This window comes from Gigantopelta aegis, chromosome 1 (assembly GCF_016097555.1).
Source record: "Gigantopelta aegis isolate Gae_Host chromosome 1, Gae_host_genome, whole genome shotgun sequence".
Lineage (NCBI taxonomy): Eukaryota > Metazoa > Mollusca > Gastropoda > Neomphalida > Peltospiridae > Gigantopelta > Gigantopelta aegis.
The window spans coordinates 46008691-46021710 of NC_054699.1; the positions used below are offsets into that span (position 1 = coordinate 46008691).

The 13020-nt window shown below is 42.6% G+C and overlaps 1 protein-coding gene across 2 annotated transcripts in view; it reads left to right on the top strand.

The window, feature by feature from the left end:
- Positions 1 to 13020, top strand: part of LOC121368408 — a 51237-nt gene that overhangs the window by 14650 nt on the left and 23567 nt on the right. The window contains exon 1 of one of the 2 annotated variants that reach the window (XM_041493124.1): positions 6524 to 6663. The exons of the other annotated variant lie outside the window; for it this stretch is intronic. The gene's annotated coding sequence lies outside the window, so the exon portion shown is untranslated. Of the gene's footprint in view, positions 1 to 6523; positions 6664 to 13020 lie in introns of those variants that run through there. 2 annotated transcript variants of the gene reach the window in all.

A 13020-nucleotide genomic window follows, 5' to 3' on the forward strand; every position in this document is an offset into this window, starting at 1 on the left:
ACGCCAATAACCGTAAATAAATGGTGAGGCTCATTAAATGAAACATTTCTTCTTTTTTTTGTTAAACAAGCTGTAATTCAACCAGTGAGAGGTTCCTACCCAGCCCATTTGTGAGGCAGAAATTACATTCTTTTAGACACACACACATAAGTAGGACAGTGTCTATAGATTGGGTGATTCACTCTGTTCGTTCTTCCATATCATGTTCCCTCGTATCACAATAGAATAGAATAGATATTTAATAATACCCCAGCACGAACGATTCATATCACAGTTACCATACAATGTATCTCTATACAACCTGAGTACATCCAGAATGTTCTTAGTTCTTCTGTTCTTAGTAATTTGATGTTAACATTCGACTTGCATAAGAATTGTGATGATAAAGGATTTTTGTAAATATTTACGTTTCAGAAAAATCTTGTCTAAACCGGACACCCTTGGGGCCAAATAAAAAGTCTGCTTTTAAGAAGGATTCTGTTTAGAGAGGTTATATTCTGATCTGATATTTAAAAAGGGACCATGAAAAACATTTGGATTTAGGACAGCACATACCGGCACTCTTTGATATATCAGTTGTAGGGCACTGGTTGAGATGGGGGAAATTAAACTTTTTTTTTTTTTTTAATGACACCACTACCAGTGTTTCTGCCAGAAAGAAATATTTTGGGTATGGCGCTATGGAATTGAATGCAACCACAGTCAACAGGGTATTGGGGACCTCCCCCAGAAAGAAAAATTGATTAATTTAGTTAGGGTTAAGAAAGTCATACAATAATTAATTTTGTCAAAAGGTTAACTTAAAAATGTAATCAGCAAAACATCTTTAGGTATGGCGCCATATCCGTTTTACCCTCTGGCAGAAACCCAGACTAGAGTACATTGATTTATTAATCATTGGTTATTGGATGTCAAACCTGTCGTAATTTTGACATATAGTCTTAGAGAAGAAACCCGCTACATTTTTTCCATTTTTTGTTCAGGACAGCAAGTTAGTTGTTGGTGGTTAATAAGAGAGAAGTCAATGTAGAGGTCTTACACGTACCCAGTGAGTCGTTAAAACTTGTTTTTAAGTGATAGCCAGTACCGGGCTGCGAACCCAGTACCTACCCGCCTTATGCTCGATAGCTTAACCATGACACCACGGAGACCAGTTTAACGACTGAGCTAGGTCCCTACCTTAATTTATATCTTTGAAATAGCTGATGAAATTTGCTTCTTGCCTGTTTACCTGGACAAGCCTGGGAAGTTAGGTGTTTACTGTGTGTGCACTGTCTGTCCTGTGTATTCAGGTGTCCACAATAGCAGGTCAAGGTGGATATATACATCTTACAGACCAGTGGCAGGACAGAATAACCTGGTCATTGGCATGTGCCTGCTAGATTTAGCAAGGTATTAAGGCCAGGCTCTCTAAGCAGACCATGTTTGTTTAGTTTTTCTCAAATGGGTCCTAATGTTTTTTCTGCAAATATAAACCAGATATCTTTGCCTATGACACGCTGCTGGAATTGGGCTTAATGTGTTGTGGGGCTGTAGTATTTGAAATACCAACAGATAGAGATGGAGAAATCTAGATGCTGGAATACATGATGAATATCCATAACAGAAAAAAACAAAACAGTTTTATTAGTGGTGCAGTCACTGCCTGTATTCATGTATATTGAAAATGAGGGGGAAAAATCATTTTTGTTTCTTTAAAAAACTAAAAAGAAATATTTACGCACTCAACCCATTTTTAATGGGGTCAGACATATGATGAGAGAGGAAACTAGCGGTCACCACCCTATTGCTTATCTTTTTCTTTTTTTGGATTAGCAGCCAGGGCTATTTTATGTGCAGTACATATTATTGTATTTGTTACGTTAGTGGTGTGACATAGCTCAGTGGTAAAGCTCTCGCTTGATGGGCCCATTTCTCATTCCAGCGAGTGCACAATGACTGATATATCAAAGGCCATGGTATGTGTTATCCTGTCTGTGGGAAAGTGCATTTAAAAGATCCCTTGCTACTAATGGAAAAATGTAGCGGGTTTCCTCTCTAAGACTATATGTCAGAATAACCAAATGTTTGAAGTCTCAGTCAGTTGAGTGCTCACTTGAGGTGCTTGCATTGCAGGATCAAACCACCTCGGTGGATCCATTCAGCTGACTGGGTTTTTCCTGATTCCAACAGTGCATCATGACTGGTATATCAGTCTGCGATATGTGTTTTCCTGTCTGTGGGATGGTGCATATAAAAGATCCCTTGCTGCTAATGAAAAAATGTATGGGTTTCTTCTCTAAGACTATGTCAGAAATTATGAAGTGGTTGACATCCAATAGCTGATGATTAATAAATCAATGTGCTCTGTGGCTGGGCACGACTGGTACGTCAAAAACCGTGGTATGTGCTATCCTGTCTATGGGATGGTGCATATAAAAGATCCCTTGCTGCTAATCGAAAAGAGTAACCCATGGTTTCCTTTCTCAATATCTGTGTGGTCCTTAACCATATGTCCGATGCCATATAACCGTAAATAAAATGTGTTGAGAGTGTTGTTAAATAAAACATTTTCTTCCTTCCTGTGGCTGGGATGGGATGGGGATCAGTTGCCTCCTGCCACCTCCTGTTTGTTTTAAAAACAGGTAGGTGATGTGTAACAGGATTATTGTGACACTCGAGTCAGTCTACAGACAAGAGCAGAATGTGGCTCAGTGGTACAGCACTCGCTTCATGTGCGATCGATCTAGGATCAATTCCCGTCGGTGAGCCCATTGGGCTACATGTATTTCTCCTTCCAGCCAGTGCTCCACATCTGTTGTAACAAAGTCCATGGTATGTACTATCCTGTCTGTGGGATAGTGCATATAAAAGATTCCTTGCTGCTAATCGAAAAGAGTAGCCCATGAAGTGACAACAGTGGGTTTTCTCTCTCTATATCTGTGTGGTCCTTTAACCATATGTCCAACTCTATATAACCATCAATAAAATGTGTTGAGTGCATCATTAAATAAAATATTTCCTTCCTTCAATAAATGAATGAATGAATGAATAATAAAAAAATAAAAAAAAAATTTTTATGAAACTATTTTAACAGTAAATTGCTATTTTTATTATACCTTTTTTTTAATATTTCATATACCATTACACCCCCCCCCCCCCCCCCCCCCGAACCTATCAAAAAATTGTAGATAAAACAATTTAGACACGTATGACAGGATTTTATTTTATCTGCTTCAGTTGCTATTGGTATTTTTTGTTCCATAAACAAAGTTTCTTTTGTTTAATGACACCACTAGAGCACATTAATTTATTAATCATCGGCTATTGGATGTCAACCATTTGATAATTTTGACATATAGCTTCAAAGGGGAAACCCGCTAAATGTTTTCATTAGTAGCAAGAGATCTTTTATATGCACTATCCCACAAACAGGATAGCACATACCATGTCCTTTGATATACCACTCGTGGTGCACTGGCTGTAATGAGAAATAGTCCAGTGGGCCCACTGACAGGGATCGATCCTAGACCAACTGTGCATCAAGCCTGGCTTGTACCATAAACATGATATCGACTTTCCTCCATACCTTACTTGTTTAATAACCACAAGTCTTGGCTTCTGCTTTGACTTGTCCTCAAAACAAACTGTCAATATTCTCAGCTTTGTGTGAGCAAATTTACTTTGCAAATACACTTCTTGTCATAATGCAGGTTTAAGTTAACTTATCGAACCTGTTGTCAAGGGTGGCTTTAGGGGAGGGCAGGTCAAGGAACACCTGTCTTGCAACCCATTGTTTAGAAACAAAGAAATGTTGGGTTAATTACACCTAAGCAAAACATTCAGGGATGGATCCAGGATTCTGTAAAGGGGAGGTGAGGTAGGGGTCACAAAATTCTAAGAAGAACAATTTGAGGGTTGAAAAGAAATACGTCAAATTGAGCAAGATCTGTGGGAGGGGGCTGGGGATGGGGGTGGGGTGGAAATGTTTGGATAAAGATGATCATTTTCAGGGCAATTTAGAATTGTACATTTTGGATGTTGAATTTAAAACAAAAAGCGGGTGGGACATAGCCCAGTATTAAAGTGCTCGCTTGGTGCGCAGTCTGTGTGGGAGCGACGCCTGTCGGTGCACCACAACTGGTATACCAAAGGCTGTGGTATGTACTATCCTGTCTGTGGGATGGTACATATAAAAGATTCCTTGCATATAAAAGATCCTGATGGAAAAAAATGTAGTGTGTTTCCTTTTTTAGATTATATGTCAGAATTACCAAATGTTTGACATCCAATAGCCGATGATTAATAAATCAGTGTGCTCTAGTGGTGTTGTTAAACAAAAAACCTCTTTAAAACAAAAATGTGATGATAAAGAGCACTTCAACTGGACCCCAGAGACCCCCACTCTGGACCCCAGAGACCCCCCACTCTGGACCCCAGAGACCCCCACTCTGGACCCCAGAGACCCCCCACTCTGGACCCCAGAGACCCCCACTCTGGACCCCAGAGATCCCCCACTCTGGTCCCCAGGGACCCCCCCTCCCCACTCTGGACCCCAGAGACCCCCCACTCTGGACCCCAGAGACCCCCCACTCTGGACCCCAGAGACCCCCACCCTGGACCCCAGAGACCCCCCCCCCCACTCTGGACCCCAGAGACCCCCACTCTGGACCCCAGGGACCCCCACTCTGGACCCCAGGGACCCCCACTCTGGACCCCAGGGACCCCCCACTCTGGGCCCCAGGGACCCCCCACTCTGGACCCCACAGACCCCCTACTCTGGACCCCAGAGACCCCCCCGCCCCCCACTGGACCCCAGAGACCCCCCACTCTGGACCCCAGAGACCCCCCACTCTGGACCCCAGAGACCCCCCCCACTCTGGACCCCAGAGACCCCCCCCCACTCTGGACCCCAGAGATCCCCCCCCCCACTCTGGACCCCAGAGACCCCCACTCTGGACCCCAGAGACCCCCACTCTGGACCCCAGAGACCCCCCCCCCACTCTGGACCCCAGAGACCCCCACTCTGGACCCCAGAGACTCCCACTCTGGACCCCAGAGACCCCCACTCTGGACCCCAGGGACCCCCACTCTGGACCCCAGGGACCCCCCCCACTCTGGGCCCCAGGGACCCCCCACGCTGGACCCCAGAGACCCCCCCACTCTGGACCCCAGATACCCCCCCCGCTATGGACCCCCAGAGACCCCCCACTCTGGACCCCAGAGACCCCCCCACTCTGGACCCCAGAGACCCCCCACTCTGGACCCCAGACACCCCCACTCAGGACCCCAGAGACCCCCCCACTCAGGACCCCAGAGACCCCCCACTCTGGACCCCAGAGACCCCCACTCTGGACCCCAGAGACCCCCCCCACTCTGGACCCCAGAGACCCCCCCCACTCTGGACCCCAGAGACCCCCCCCCCACTCTGGACCCCAGAGACCCCCCCCCCCACTCTGGACCCCAGAGACCCCCCGCTCTGGACCCACCAGTAGAGTTGGAGAGATACCCTGCTGCCACTACATACAATGTATTGTACTCCTGTCAAATACACTGGGTCGGTTATATGGACTATCCAATAGAAATAACAACACATATGATGACCTTCGATGGTCCAGTCACTGGGGCAATGGTTGGAATGGGAAAATAACGAGATTTCTATTAGCAGTTAGCAGAAAGCCACATAGCTCATAACATGATCTAGGTTCACCACTGAAACTTGAGAGAGCATACTAGTAGCATGCAATGAGAAATAAAACTATGGGTTCACCTGTGGTTTGATCCTACAACCCATAGCACCGTAGGCAAGCATTCACCACTGAGCTTCATCTCAGAAAAATGTCTTGTAGGATGTTGCCAATCAGGAATATCTCTGTCATCCTCCTCCCACCCCTTCTCTCTCCTCCTCTCTGTCTTTCTCCCCCTCTCTGTCTTTCTCCCACCTCCTCTCTCTCTCTCTCTCTGTCTGTCAGTCTGTCCGTCTGTCTTTCTTTCTGCTCTTGCTCTCTGTCTCTCTCTCTCTCTCTCTCTCTCTCTCTCTGTCTGTCTGTCTGTCTTTCTTTCTGCTCTTGCTCTCTGTCTCTGTCTGTCTCTCTCTCTCTCTCTCTCTCTCTCTCTCTCTCTCTCTCTCTCTCTCTCTCTCTCTCTCTGTCTCTCTCCCTCCCTCCGTCCTCCTCTCCCTCCCTCTCTCTCTCTCTCTCTCTCTCTCTCTCTCTCTCTCTCTCTCTCTCTCTCTCTCTCTCTCTCTCTCTCTCTCTCTCTCTCTCTCTCTCTCTCTCTCTCTCTCTCTATTGTTCACTCTTCCCCCTCATCCCTCTCTCTGGATTGTCTCCTTCCCTCTTATTATTCATTCTTTCCCCTACCCACCTCCCTTTACACACATATGGACAGTATACACCACCCACCAACCAACCCACAAACCAACCAAGGACTGGTGTAAACCACAGTAGTGAATATTTTGGCCTGTAAGTGTGGCTACAATTTCTCCAGTGGCTGGGCACTGTCTTATGTTACAGCTTGTCAGTGCTTCACATATTTGTTGACAGGCCGGACCTGTGTTCTTGAGAGCTCCCAGAGACTGATTTACTGCCATCTGTTACAAATGCCTTCATCAGCAGACTCCGCTGAGGTCCCAGTCACCAAACATCTTTCTTTATTTACACGTACACACTTCAATTGATCAAGGTAAGAGAGTTTGACAAAACTTCGTCTCTTTTTGTGCATGTTATAGGCATATCTCGTCTAAAGGTATTTGAAGTTCATATTCTTTTGACTATTTGTTACTCAGTTGCTGTTATTAAGTTTTTATAGTACTTATTGATTTTATTGCGGGTTTAAAGTTAGCACATGATGTCAGATTTCAAAATTTGGATTTTTAAGCATATTTTAATTTGTTGGTTAAATTAATTTGAGAAATAAGTGACATGGATAAACAAAAGGATTATTGACATATTATTATGCTAACAGATGGCTTTTTAATTCCCACAAGTTCATGGTGGGCTGTGTTTATTAATTCCCACAGAACTACAAGTTCATGGTGGGCTGTGTTTATATCTTATAATGTGAGGTGGGTGAGATTACATCTTATACCAGACTGTCCTCAATTTTGTTTTGTTTTTTGTTTAACGACACCACTAGAGCACCTTGATTACCACTAATTAATTATGGTTTATTGGATGTCAAACATTTGCTAATTTTGACATACATGTATAGTCTTAGAGAGGAAACCCGCTACATTCTTCTATTAGGCCAGGTCAGGTCAGACCAAGCTGTGGTAGCGCACGCCTGTCCAGGGCACAGTTGCTGGCCTCGGTTGGCTCCTCCATCCAGGACAGGAAAGGGGTGGGGTGGGTTGGAGAGGGAACCTGGCTCTGGCAGGTGCAATAACTTCGTCCATTAGTAGCAAAGGATCTTTTGTATGCACCATCCCATAGACAGGATAACATATACAGGAGTATATGTACATGTTCATGGTGTGCTGAGTTTATATCTTATAAAATGTGAGGTAGTTGACAGGGGCCATTCAAATATTACGTAAGGCTCGAGGGGGTGGGTGGGTGGGTGAGTGAGTGTAGGTCCAATTGTTATGTAGCGTTACGGGGTGGGTGGGTGTATTTAACACCTTTTTGTTTTACTTTTTATGACTGGTGTATCAAAGGCCGTGATATGTGTTATCCTGTCTGTGGGATGGTGCATATAAAAGATCCCTTTCTGCTAATCGAAAAGAGTAGCCCATGAAGTGGCGAAAGCGGGTTTCCTCTCTCAATATCTGTGTGGTCCTTAATCATATGTCTGATGCCATATAACCTTAAATAACATGTGTTGAGTGCGTCGTTAAATAAATCATTTCCTTCCTTCGTGTTATATTTTAATTTTATAATGTTCTACAATATATCTCACTGTTCCTATGTCTTTTTCACACTGTCCCAAACCTCACTGTCACCCTGTGTTGTCTTATTGCTAGCAGACCTTATTTCTTTTCTTAGCCGGATGTATTTTGTTTGACCTGCTGTTTTAAAACAATAATGGCAGGCCATATTTTCTTTGCTATTTTGAGGCCTGGTTTTTCTTATCCAAACAGACTTCCCCAGGAGAAGGGGTGGGATGTAGCCCAGTGACAAAGCACTTGCTTGATGTGTGGTCAGTTTAGGATCGATTCCCGTCGGTGGCTCCATTGGGCATTTTCTCGTTCCAGCCAGTGTAACAAAGGCTGTGGTATGTACTATCCTTTCTGTGGGATAATGCATATGAAAGATGCCTTGCTGCTAATCGAAAAGAGTAGCCTATGAAGTGGCAACAGCGGGTTTCCTCTCTCAGTATCTGTGTGGACCTTAATCATATGTCTGATGCCATATAACCTTAAATAACGTGTTGAGTGCGTCGTTAAATGAATAATTTCCTTCCTTCCTCAGCAGGAGAGGCACATGATCACTTCTGCTCTCCTAAAACACTCGCCTGGAAAGTTTTAGGAGAGTGATAAATTGCACACCTTGCAATATATATATATATATATATAGTAAAACTCCTCTAAACCGGACACCCCTCTGGACCAAGTAAATAGTCCAGTTTTAAGAGGTATCCTCCGGTTTAGAGAGGTACTCTTCTGTACAGCTATTTAAAAAGAGGCAGCAAAAAACATTCTGTTTTCAAGGAATTCCAGTTTTATGAGTGTCCGGTTACAGAGGGTCCAGTTTACAGAGGGTTCGCTTTTGAGAGGTTTCACTGTATTTATATTTTTAATGAATATCATTTGAAACATCATGTGACCACTCACCTAAGCACCATTTCAGGAGAGTGCTCTTCAACTCACCTTGACTTTGGTCATGGTAAAGACTGGAGCAAAGTTTATATTGGATCAGACTCACAGAAGTTAATTGCTGGGAGGGGGAGCTGTGTGAACACACACTTGAGGGCCATGAACATTTCGTTTTTGTCCTATTGCATATTTAGAGGATTTGTCACAAGTGTTTTGTAATATGGAAAATATCAACCAACTTTACGTAAATCGGTAATTGTCGTGGCTCTGCCGAGACAAATACCGATTAACTAGACGAGGTTGATATTTTACATATTAAAAAACATTAGTAATGAATTCTATTTATTCTGTAACACTTCTAGAATAACATTGATAATATGACATCATCACAATTAGCACAAATTAGTTTGATGTCACGCAGTTTAACTAAATATTATAAAAATGTTACACTCAAGTATACAGGTGTTGTTGGCTTGTAAACAAATGACCCATTGATAGCAACACATTATACCCTAAATACCTTGCAAATTTGCATATACCTTTTTAAATTTGCATACCATTATTATGCGGGTTAATATTCTAAATTATCACATGGGTTTATGAATGTATATCATGCGCACGTAAGTTATAGAATTACAAAAATATATGAAAACAAAAAACACCTTTTGAAAATGTCATGTAAAACATTGCTATTTTGTTCATCACATAAGAAAGATTTTCTGTTTGAAGCCATGAAAATATTAGTAGTTTGCTTATCCTCTCCCTCCCCCTCAAGCCTTCAGATATCATTCATACAGGCATTGTGATGATATATAATTGCTGAATGATTTTGAAATATGAATGAATGTTTGACATCACCCTTGTTTTGAAATACAATCACAGACTTAAATTTCTCTTCATATTTATTGAAGTGTAAAATTACCCTCCTCGTGGTGATGGAAATTAAGTTTCATAAGTCAATACACCATGACTGGAATACAAAAGGCTGTGGTATGTGCTATCCTGTATGTTGGATGGCACATATAAAAGATCCCTTGCTATTAATGGAAAAATGTGGTGGGTTTCCTCTCTCTGACTATATGTACATGTGTATGTCAGAATTACCAAATGTTTAACATCCAACAGCCGATGATTAATGAATCAATGTGCTCTAGTGGTGTCGTTAAACAAAAACAACTTTTAACTTTATTAAAGTGTAAGATGTCCTGCCTTCCAGTGATGAAAATTTAATAGTTTCATAAGTCAACAACATAATCTAAGCGTGTCGTGTTAAATCTGCGACAAGGCATACATTGTATGAAGGAACTGACTGGTGTTTGATGTCGCGGTGTATACACATGTGTGTTTATTGACCTGACCTCTCAGTGAAATCACTTTGAAGTGCGGTTCTTGAGGTAGAACCCGGTCTTTTGTCAACTCGTTCACCTGGAATGCTTTTACAGCTTGTTTGTGAATGAAGAGAACTACACATAATTCTCATTAAACTAGTTCTTTGTTGCCATTGTAGAGTTAATCATGTGAAGGTTGATAGAATGAAGCTTCTTGTGAAGAAATAAGTGTTTTAATCAAAACATTAAAATGAAAATATACATGTACAATGTATGTATGTTTGATTGTAATGGGTATTGATTTTATTGATGATCTCACTGGGAGTTTTCTCATCATAAGAGGTAACCAATCTGATTGAAAACAACTCAATGGGGAGGTGTGAGTTATAATGAGTCAGTGGGGATGTGTGCTTTATAATTACTTACTGGGGAGGTGTAAGTTATAGCTCAGTGAGGAGGTGTAAGTTATAACTCAGTGCCGAGGTGTAAGTTATAACTCAATGGGGAGGTGTAAGTTGTAACTCAATGATGAGGTGTAAGTTATAACTCAGTGCCGAGGTGTAAGTTATAGCTCAATGGGGAGGTGTAAGTTATAACTCAATGGGGAGGTGTAAGTTATAGCTCAATGGGGAGGTGTAAGTTATAACTCAATGAGGAGGTGTAAGTTATAACTCAGTGGGGAGGTGTAAGTTATAGCTCAATGGGGAGGTGTAAGTTATAGCTCAATGAGGAGGTGTAAGTTATAACTCAGTGGGGAGGTGTAAGTTATAGCTCAATTGGGAGGTGTAAGTTATAGCTCAATGGGGAGGTGTAAGTTATAGCTCAATGAGGAGGTGTAAGTTATAACTCAGTGGGGAGGTGTAAGTTATAGCTCAATTGGGAGGTGTAAGTTATAGCTCAATGGGGAGGTGTAAGTTATAGCTCAGTGGGGAGGTGTAAGTTATAACTCAATGAGGAGATGTAACTTATTACTCAATGGGGAGGTGTAAGTTATAACTCAGTGGGGAGGTGTAAGTTATAACTCAATGAGGAGGTGTAAGTTATAGCTCAATGGGGAGGTGTAAGTTATAACTCAATGGGGAGGTGTAAGTTATAGCTCAATGGGGAGGTGTAAGTTATAGCTCAATGGGAAGGTGTAAGTTATAACTCAATGGGGAGGTGTGTAAATTATAACTCAATGGGGAGGTGTAAGTTTGAAATGACGGCCTGAAAAAGCAGTCCATGTTTTTTACCTACAACTCAATTTTGAGGTGTGAGTTGTAACAACTCAATGCGAAGGTGTGAGTTGTAACAACTCAATGCAGAGGTGTGAGTTGTAACAACTCAATGTGGAGATGTGAGTTATAACAACTCAATGCGGAGGTGTGAGTTATAACAACTCAGTGGGGAGGTGTGAGTTATAACAACTCAATGGAGAAGTGTGAGTTGTAACAACTCAATGTGGAGGTGTGAGTTATAACAAGTCAATGGGGAGGTGTGAGTTGTAACAACTCGATGGGGAGGTGTGAGTTGTAACAACTCGATGGGGAGGTGTGAGTTCTAAGAACTCGATGGAGAAATGTGAGTTCTAACAACTCGATGGGGAAGTGTGAGTTATAACAACTCAGTGGGAAGGTGTGGGTTTTAACAACTCAGTGGGGAAGTGTGAGTTATAACAACTAGATGGGGAAGTGTGAGTTATAACAACTAGATGGGGAGGTGTGAGTTATAACAACTCAATGGGGAGGTTTGAGTTATAACAATTCAATGGGGAGGTGCGAGTTATAACAACTCAATGGGGAGGTGTGGGTTATAACAACTCAATGGGGAGGTGTGAGCTATAACAACTCAATGGGGAGGTGTGAGTTCTAACAACTCAATAGGGAGGTGTGAGTTCTAACAATTCAGTGGGGAGGTGTAAGTTATAACAACTCGATGGGGAGGTGCGAGTTATAACAACTCAATGGGGAGGTGTGGGTTATAACAACTCAATGGGGAGGTGTGAGTTCTAACAACTCAGTGGGGAGGTGTAAGTTATAACAACTCAATGGGGAGGTGTGAGTTCTAACAACTCAGTGGGGAGGTGTAAGTTATAACAACTCAATGGGGAGGTGTGAGCTATAACAACTCAATGGGGAGGTGTGAGTTCTAACAACTCAGTGGGGAGGTGTATGGTCACATCACCAATTTCTCTCTCGTTACACACTAAAAACTAATGATTCAAAAGAGAACTTATCTATTGACGTGTAACTCCGTAATGAATTAAGTTAAAATTACTATATGGAGTCAGATTAAAAACTTCACAACCGTTTCATCTTGGCTAATTAGCAAATATGACAGAACAATGTGTTAAATAAGGGTTATTTTTTTTTATTGTATGATGTCCAAAGAAAGAATAGGAATAAATATTCAGTAAAAAATCTGTCAAAATGGTAATTCATAAGCAGGGTCGTCACAGGTTCAGTAGCGCGTATGCCCTCCATGTGTACCCACAACTGCAAGGCAACACCGCCTCATTGACTGCCTGATGCGTGTAAAGACAGCATTAGGGATATGGTGCCATTGTTCCACTAATGAGGTACCAAATTCCTACAAAGTCTGTGGAGGGTTCCTGAGAGTGCACAGGTATCCCAGACGTGTTCAATGGGATTCAGGTTGGGCGACCTTGAAGGCCAGTTCATGACATTGATGCCCGCAGGTAATCCCTTGTCAAGATGGCCATGTGGGGTCTGGCGTTGTCATGCTGAAAGATCAGGCCTGGACCATGAGCTGCCATGAAGGGCACAAGTTCCTGGGCGAGCACCTGGTCGTGGTATGTAGCACCGTTGAGGTTGCCATGGATGACAAGAAGTCGAGAACAGCCATTTCCACAGAAAATACCCCAAACCATTACACATCCGCCTCCAAATCTGTCAACTTCACTGACACAACACTGAGCATGATGTTCACCGTCCACGTCGTCTCCAAACCCTCTGCCTG